At 42.7% G+C, this 9,692-nt stretch overlaps 1 long non-coding RNA gene across 1 annotated transcript; it reads right to left on the bottom strand.

Annotated features, from left to right (window-relative positions):
• Nucleotides 1–5,091: 5,091 nt before the first annotated feature.
• Nucleotides 5,092–8,483, bottom strand: LOC310841659. Its single transcript, XR_014562664.1, has 3 exons — nt 7,860–8,483; nt 6,097–7,395; nt 5,092–5,597 (listed from the first exon to the last, which is right to left on the bottom strand). It is a non-coding gene; the product is annotated as an uncharacterized lncRNA (long non-coding RNA).
• Nucleotides 8,484–9,692: the final 1,209 nt, after the last annotated feature.

Raw genomic sequence — 9,692 nt, 5'->3', positions numbered from 1 at the left:
GCTACTCATGGGGCCTAAAATGACAAGATTGTAGAATGAAGTTACAACCACTAATTCCAGTATGGGCTAGGTTTTATAGGGTTTTGTTTACAGAACCAAAGTGGTGTGTATATATGGTGTGCTGTGCACACTTAAATATGCTAATTTTTACTAAAGAGAGCTGGCTCTCTCTCAGACATCTTTCTCCTGCCTCTTCTTGTGGGGGTTGTGTTGCTTTCTTTCGTTTTGGTCTTATCACAATTTATTCTCCTTCAGAAGGTATATGGCATGAAAGACATAAATAAAAAATGATAGTTTAAATCCCATATCTAGCACATCCTTCCTATGATCCCTCCTATGATCTGGCTCCTCTGACCTTTTGATGCTGTTTTCTCTAAAATACTCAGATGTGGGGAAAGAGTGGCTAGTCCCCTTGAAAGTAAAGAGCAAACTAATTTCAAAACAGATTAAATCTATAAGAACTCGTTCTTTGCTTTTATGTTTCTCCAGTGCCTAATCCTCTCCCCCCCCCATTCAGAATACCATAAACCAGTGGTTTTTAAACTTTTGGGGAGTCATGATCCCCTTTGAGCATCTGGTGAAAGCCATGGACACCTTCCACAGAAAAATGCACATACGCACAAAATTGGTGTGCAATTTATTTTATTGCATGGGAAAATAATTGGGGGGGGCAACATATTTGGAGAATTCTCTTGGGTGGAGTTCCACATACTGCTGGTGAATTTCATCTACCAGAGATTATTAGATGTAACCTGCACGATGCTGACACGCTCCTGTTTTGCTCCCTATTCCACTGCCTGAAAACAGAGTAGAGAATTTCTGGTGCAACTGTGGATTCAATCCAATATATTTTAGTAGTGTTGAAGGAACTCAAGATTTTGACCACTACTCCTAACATTTCTCCCCTTGTTCCCTCCATCCTGTTCTTGCTGCTGAGCAACATTTGTGTAACAAGAAGTTGCTGGTGCTGTGTACACACCACACACATTTTCTGTCCTCTGGTTGTTAGGTTCTAATTTGTGTTCATTTACAAACTAAATGTAAAAAATAAAATAAAATGGAAGAGGCCCTCAAGAGGTTTGGAGGGTGGCAACACGAGAACAGGCCTTCTCTGCAGTGGCTCCCCATCCATGGAAAGCTCTCCCCAGGGAAGTTCCCTTGGCGCCTTCATAATACACCTTTAGGTGCTAGACAAACATGCTCCTTTTTAACCAGGCCTTTGGTTGATCCAATTTACATCCTATGCCCTTTTAAAATGTGTGTGTGTTTTGTGTGTGTGTGTGTGTGTGTGTGTGTGTGTGAGGGAGGGAGGGAGGGAGCTATTGGGCTGTTGTTTTTATTTTAATTTGGTATTTTGTGGTTTTTTATATCTTGATTTTATTTTGTGAACCGCCCTGAGACCCCCGGGTATAGGGCGTTATATAAATTATAATAATAAAAACAACAACAATAATAATATTCTGAGACTTTTCTCCAAAACTGTCCAAGGATCTACCCAACCCCCCCAAAGAAACCAATGAGAAAATTCAGGGGAAATCTATCATGATTCCATCATCTGCAAATAAGGTGAAGAATTTCAAAAAGCCATTTTTACTCAGTTCACTTTGATGATCATTTTCCAGTAAGAGAAGTCTTGCCAACCTAGTGCCCTCCAGGTGTTTTAGACGACAACTTCATCATGTTGGCTGGAGCTGATGGGAGTGGTCACACAAAACAGCTGAAGGGCCCTAGGCTGGCAAAGGTTTCTGTATTGTATCTAGAAGATGGCTGGCGCAAACATACATTTCTGGAGGACTCAGCCGAATGACAGCTTTACCCCCAAAATGACAACTGAAAATAAAAGAAAGCAGTGTGGCAAACAGGAGGATATACATAATCCTCAGCTCCTCAATTATCTTCATTGGCCACAGGGCTTGCACAATTTCCCACCCATTTCTTTTGAAGGGATCTGTTAATGAAAACAAAAATACCCTGACAGAGTCAGTAGCATCAGCAGCAACACAGCCGAGCATGAAGCCGGCGGGGGGAGGTGGGGAGCGAAGAGCTTTATTCTCTAAAACCTCCCTACAGAAATCTGCCCTACCTCAGCATTTATCAGTTCCTCTGCCTTATTGTCTCGTTAGAATGGAAATAGCGAGGATTTTGCTCTCACTCACTTGATGACAGGGATGACAATGTCAACTGACGCCAGTTTTCATAAGCCTAAAAAGCTGCCCTGGGGTAAGCAACAGTGAGACCAATCAGATTTAGAATTTAATATTTCCTGCTTCGAAAAGGATAAAGACACACACACACAAGCACACAGGGTGAGTTAAAATTAGACTACCGCCACAGACAGCAAGGGAATACATCCAGGATAGACAGTACACTCACACAAAATACATACACACACTGTATTGCAAAATAAGGGACAAATAGCTTGATCCTGAGTAACATCTCCCAATGCTGAGATGAAGATTTCTGTTTATGTTACATTGATAGACTCTCTCTTTACACACACACACACACACACACACACACACACACACAGCCTGCTGTGCTTTGCAACCATACCTATTTCCAAATCATAGGCTGAGAGGTGGTCTCTCCTTGGTCTTCTCTTTCTAATTGTTTTGCGCCCACCTCAGCCAATTCCCCCTCATCACTCTAGTCTTCAGATTTCTGACAGTATTTCCAGTGTGCTTCTAAGAAATCACAAATCTCTCTTTTTTATTCCTTTCACCCGCTAGCACGTTTGCTTGGATATTCAGCTGAAAGAATCATTTCACTCTTTTCAGCATCCTGCTTGCAAAGTGTGAATCAGAAAGATTTACACTAGCCTCAAATTGGTGTGAGCTTTGAATCACCCCCTGCCAGCAGGCAAAATTGAAAGGGAAGGTTCTAGCTATTGACTTTAGTACAGTTCCGAATTTTCTTTGCTGTAGCCGGAGGTAGAACATTACTCATTTACTTCTGGAATTTTTTTTTATTTAGACCAAATCAATCATCCACTGTTTTAAAGATCTTAAAAGGCCAGCATCCTCAAACTGAGCTCAACCCCCAACACAGCATATGTTCCCTCATCATCATTAAGCTTCATTATGGGCTGCTTCTTAAGGGGAATTTTTGGTCTTTGGTATGCATACCTATATTGAAAATGCATACGTCAAATAATTAAACTGATGTTTTGAAAATCTGCACTGATCTACATTAATTGGAAGATTCCAGCATTTTGGATTTTCGGCAGAGCCCTATATATTATAATGCTTTTTTTCGGGGGGGGGGGGGACTCACCATGAAGTTTGTTGGTTTGTTGCAGGCCCAGTCACAGTGCTGCCCCTGCCCTGGGCAGTGGATAAATGTAAGATGTGATTAATAAACTCAAGCAGACAATGATCTGGATTAAAAATGTTCGCAACTTTATTGATTGCAGATATAGGTGGATTTTAGGCTCAGGCATTGGGTGTATATCCATTTCAGCTGCCACAGACAAAAATATATATGATTATTTAATTTTATTAAAGGGAAGAGAAGGCAATTCCTCCCAGTTCTTGCTCAAAAAAACTACAGTGGTACCTCAGTTTTTGAACGTAATCGGTTCCGGAAGACCATTCAAGTTCTGAAGCATTCAAAAACTCAATACCCAACAGCTAGGCCTGAGGATCTTGCACTCAGCGGAAGCCGTGTGGCCGTGTGACTTCTGAGGCGTGTTCGAAAACCGAAACATTTACTTCCGGGTTTACGGCGTTCAAAAACCGAAATTTTGTCAACGGAGATGTTCAAAAACCGAGGTACTACTGTATATACATATATATTTATCACCATACTTTCATATAGATACACACTATGCATATGTACAGGTAGCTTTCTGTGTATGTTAAAAACACCTTTCAACAATTATAGCGTATTGAGAATCATAGAATCACCTCCTGATCTTGGAAGGTGTTACTTTGCATTGGCTATTAGCATATATGATCGCTACTCTCACTGGGAATGATTGGCTGGAAACAATTCCTTGTATTCAGCTAAATGTTTGACGCATTCAGCTTCAGGCCTCCTACTCCAGATCAAGTGCAGCACCAGTATAAGCCTTGAATGCCCAGCTAGCTAAGAATGCAAGAAGAGTCTCCTGGATCAGGCCAATGGCATATCTAGATCAGCAACCTGTTCTCACAGTGGCCAACCAGATGCCTGTGGGAAACCTACAAGCATAATGCTTCTGAATACCAGTATAGACCATATTGATCCAATCAATATTTCCATTTAGTTCTCATGAAATAGATAGAAAGGCTTTGGAGTCATTTCATGATTAATAAAGAAATACTACATCATGGAAAGAGCCTCCCGAAGACCCCAGACTTTGGCCTGTCTTCTGTAGTACATTCTATGGAGGGAGGCACAGCAACCACATGATTTGCCTTGCATCTGTAGCATTTGGAAGCAGCCCAAACATTTTTGGATCCTGTCTGTGTTATTTCAGTTTGGTCCAACTCTGATATGTTAATCCAAAGCTCTTTTTTTTTTGTCTATAATGGGAAATCTAAAAATATTTCCGCTTTTCACATAACTGGATGAAATTTGCAGGCAAAGGAGCCCTCCAGAGTGGGTGAAGCCTGCCAAATTTCAGGCAGATCCATTCACGCAGTTTGCAAAGCCAACCTTAATTTTATTTATGAGCATTATGATACTAGTACAGTGGTGCCTCGCTAGACGAAATTAATCCGTTCCGCGATTCTCTTCGTCTAGCGGTTTTTTCGTCTTGCGAAGCAAGCCCATTGACAGCTTAGCGGATTAGTGCTAGAGCTGTCAAGCGGCTTCCAGCGATCAGCTGTTAAGCGGCTTATCAGCGGAACAGCTGATAAGCGGCTTAGCGGCTTAGGAAAAGGGCAAAAAAAGCAAAAAAAAAACCGCTGGGGGACGCAAGATTTTTTCGTCTTGTGAAGCAACCCCATAGGGAAATTCGTTTTGCGAAGCGCCTCCAAAACAGAAAAACCCTTTCGTCTAGCGGGTTTTTCGTCTTGCGAGGCGTTCGTCTTGCGGGGCACCACTGTAGTTTTGTTTCCAGTTCCTTTTGTAATGATCCATAGTGTGGATTCCCACCCCCCACCCCCCAAGGGGGCTGCATATCTGAGTTTCCCTTACGCTGTCCATCATGACCCTAAGATCTGCTTCCTGGTTTGTTGCCTTATGTAAAGTTATGGTTGTATTCAACACAGTACTAAGGCGATGGCTCCATCAGCAGAAGTATTTCTGCTTGCCTAACAGAACCATCTCCTCTAAAATTCTTTTAAAATTCTGGGAGCGGTACAAGCATGTGCAGTTTGCCCCAACTGTCCGTCTAGGTTGCCAATGTGCACAAGAATCTCTGTACATACATGCAATATTTTGTACAAAGGCATCTTGATGCAATGGTTAGTAGGGACCAATGAATGAAAAAAAAAAACAATGACAAAATGTTTATGCACAATGATGTTTGCATAGTCGGAGGGGGGGGTTAAAAAATGGAAGCATAGCAGATTGGTAAATTTTTAGGTGCACTCCACGAACAAGACTAGAAAATCTGAGCTGCAATCAGATGCACAGTTTTCTTGAAGAAAGTCCCATTGAACTCAATAGGGCTTACAGTGGTACCTCAGGTTAAGAACTTAATTCGTTCCGGAGGTCCGTTCTTAACCTGAAACTGTTCTTAACCTGAAGCAGCACTTTAGCTAATGGGGCCTCCTGCTGCTGCCCCACTGCCGGAGCACGATTTCTGTTCTCATCTTGGAGCAAAGTTCTTGAGAGCCAATGTGGTGTAGTGGTTAAGAGCGGTAGTCTCGTAATCTGGGGAACCGGGTTCACGTCTCCGCTCCTCCACATGCAGCTGCTGGGTTAACCTTGGGTTAGTCACACTTCTCTGAAGTCTCTCAGCCCCACTCACCTCACAGAGTGTTTGTTGTGGGGGAGGAAGGGAAAGGAGAATGTTAGCCGCTTTGAGACTCCTTCGCGTAGTGATAAAGCGGGATATCAAATCCAAACTCTTCTTCTTCTTCTTAACCCGAGGTAATATTTCTGGGTTAGTGGAGTCTGTAACCTGAAGCGTATGTAACCTGAAACATATGTAACCTGAGGTACCACTGTACTTTTTCATATAGATTTGCACTAATGGAACCCCCAAACCAGGGGAAAATGTTGGATAGGAGAACAGCATTCCTATAAAAGCATCCTACAGGATTTTGACATTAAACCACATGGACAGCCCACTCAAAGAGAGGTTAATAGACCATGCTGACTTGTCCTCTAGAGCAGAATGAGGGAAATTACGTATGTGAGGGAGGAAGTGCTGTGGGGACAAGTTGACCAAATTTCTAGCAGTTAGCAAACAGCATTTTATGATATCTAGGGATAGTGTGACCTCACTTGTTCCCTACTAGAGCGGGCAGAGGGGGTCCTTTTCCAGGAAGTGAGGTGCCTCTTCTCCCTGACACCCTCCAGTGCTTGAACATACATACAAATGGACAAGCCACACAGTGATCTGATTCACATCACCGGCATCAGCAAAAATCCTCCGTAGCTCAAGGGCACACTGTTGCTTTGTGCAAGGAATGCCAACAGGCACAAATGTCTTTGTCTCAGTTTTCAGATCAAAACTTATTTGTTATTTGTATTCACATTTGAATCCATTTTTTCCCTTCCCTCCCCCCTTAGTTTATAGCATGCTAAGTGGATGTTGCAGAGCTGCCTGGCTTTGTATCCATCCAGACATTTTTGAAGCTTTCTCTCAAGGCACCATGGGGATGGATGGAGCCCTAGCCAAAGGCATGGAAGAGCTCTCTGAATAGGTCTGCCTTTCCGATCCAGCAAGAAAATTTTAGCAGACACACTGAAACACCCACACGCACACCCACCCACACATCTTGCTGGCTGGCGAATTTCAAAAAGGATAAATAGGTGGTTGTTTTCAACATGCCACACATGAGCCCACAAAGTAGCTCCTGTGGCTCTGTCCCTGCCATGAGTCTAGCACTCTTCATTCCTGAGCAGACTCCTAATATGCTAGGAAAAAATGGTGTTCTGTTCTGTGTCTTCTTTCAAAGCACTCATCGTTTTCTGCATTTGGTGTCCTGATGCATGAATCACATGCCTGTGTGTCATTCCTACATACATTCAGAGCGGCTGTCATCGTGCAGAAGTCTTCTCAGCCCTTCTGCTGTTGACACCCAAATTCGGTTTCAAAGGGAAGCCCAAACAGATTCATCGCTGTTGCTCATGAGTCACTCTGTGTTCTTTAGCACCAAGTTGTCCTTCCTGTTCAAAGCCAGGGGAGGTGGGAAGGAAGGCAAGCTTCACAGAGATGCTCTTTTTTCAAACACTGTGGGTGGGGTAGATCTCCATTGTCTCAGAGGCTTAGAACGCATTCCTTTCAACACAGGTTTTCTATTTCATATGAAACAGGCAATTTTAAAAAATTGGGTTTTATAAACAAGAAGAATGTTATACAAAGAAGTATACCAAGTTTTCTCACGTCATTTGTATATCACAAAAATAGCATAACAAATATGGAAAACATATGTTTCATTATTAGTGGTCAGTGTATATGTTATTAATTTATGAATTGGTTTAAAGTTATTTTTCTGCGTTTCCCTTTTAATCCCACCTCTCCCCAGCTTCATTCCACGCAGTTGCTTGCCTCGACAGCCGTGGTTGTAGCTATGGCTGCGTCCTAATGAAAAAAGATGTCTAAACTATTACCATAACCTCGGAGGCATGAGAGAGTAAAAGGCCCTTATTAGAATTCTGGATCTTCAGCTGGAACCTTCGGCTCAGGGTGGGAGATAAAGTTTACTATTGTTAGCTCACAAGTGGCTCAGACTTCCTGGCAACTGCAATGAATTACTCACCTCCTTTATGCTGGGCTTCAGAAACAGTTCACTGTTTAGCAACAAAAAAGGCATTCAGGCAGCGAAAGATGGCCTCCCCAGGCTCTGAAAAGCTAGCTTTAAGACAGTGAATGGACATTGGAGCCTCCCAAGTGAATGACCACTGTGGGAAAGAGGAATTATGTCAGCCCAAATGCATTTCCAGCGATTTTGCCCCACTTTTCATCTCTCCCTCTCCCTCTCTCTCTCTCTCCTATCTCCCTCTCTGTGCTCCTTCCTGTTCTTTAAAGGCCTTTTTTAAAAAAAGTTTGGACAGACTCAAATCAACACCAATGGCTCATTTTCACATTATTGCCATGGCAACACACACTTGTTTTTACTTCTTTTTTAAAGGGAAAAGCCGAAGAAAAAGAAAGCCTGAAAGAAAAGGAGAGAGTTTGGCACAGTGAGTTGGAACTGGAGCTGAGCAAAGTGAAGAGCATGAGGAATGGAACTGGCAGCAGGGATTTTTTTTATTTTTATTTTTATTTTTTGGCAGGCAAAAGGGAGGGGGCAGAGGGATGGCATCTTTTGAAACACAAATGTGTAATCCTTCACTCTCTTGAAAAGCTCTGCACTTCTGAAGGCCCACTGAGGAATTGAAAATAATGCATTTTTTTTTCAGGAACCACAGAATGTCGCTTTGGGAAACATAATCAATTAAGAGTTTATTAAAAGCTTTTAGAGCTTGCTCTGTGTTTGAATAATGCCAACAAATGTACTGGTGATTAAAATAATACATAGATGATGATGATGACGATGACACAAGAAGTTGGGACTGCTGTACATCCTTCCTCAGGAACATGGTGTATATATACATACATATACAGAAAGAGAAAATGTGCAATATATATTAATGTGACAGATACTGTCTCTAGTTTTATCACATTTTCAGGGCATCTGTAGCATGTTAAGAAGCCTCTGTGCAACACTAGCTTGACACTGCCAATGGCGAAGTGAAAGGAGCATTCATTACATCCTCCTTACCTCATGTAAATGATACAATGGGCCTTTCAGCCATGATCACCAGCCTTCCCACCCACCCAGAATAACCCTAATGTTTTCTTCCTGCCTTTTTATGAAACGCTAACTGTTCATGCCAATAAACGTTAGAGGCTCTGGCGAAGCCCATCCTGAGGCAAAACTGAAACATGACAATACACTATGCAAAGCTATATTCAGGTTATGAAGTGGACACCGAACGGATATTCTGACCCACAAGGCAATCCAGCACGAAGGCATCACTCGGTGTTTACCCCACGGCGTGTAACAGCAGCATGCAAGCAGTGTGTTCACTGAACGTGGCATGGCTGTGTGAGGTGGCAGCTTGCAGCATTTTAACATGTATTGCAACAAGTGACCAAAGGCCCCCTAGAGACATGGGCATCAATGGACTAGAAGTAAACTTTGCCAAATCTCCCTGTCCCCCTCTAAGAGGACAAAAGCCACCCCAAGTCTGAGTTGTAGTGGAAAGACTCCCATTAGAAATCACATTGATGCCATACATTTATTCCACTTTAACAGTCATGGCTTCCTCCAAAGAGTTCTGGGAACTGTAGTTTGTGCCCCTTACAGCGCTACGATTCCCAGCACCCTTCAGAAATGACAGTTTCCAAGACTGTTAAAGTGGTGTGATACAAAGGTATTGGTGTGCATGTGACCAGAGACTCACAAAATCTGCTTGAGATCCGTTGCTCTCTTAGCTTGCATGAACAGTTGCACTCCATTGGAGCTGCTGGATTGATCTATGGCCAAAGAAGAAGCATGGAAAAGAGCCACAAGTCATTCCAAGCCTCTTTCCTCACCCTTTCCTCT

This window comes from Podarcis gaigeae (genome assembly GCF_964106915.1).
Source record: "Podarcis gaigeae genome assembly, chromosome: 3".
Classification (NCBI taxonomy): domain Eukaryota; kingdom Metazoa; phylum Chordata; class Lepidosauria; order Squamata; family Lacertidae; genus Podarcis; species Podarcis gaigeae.
Note: the sequence above shows the minus strand (reverse complement) of the source record. Positions and strands in the feature narration are given on the sequence as shown.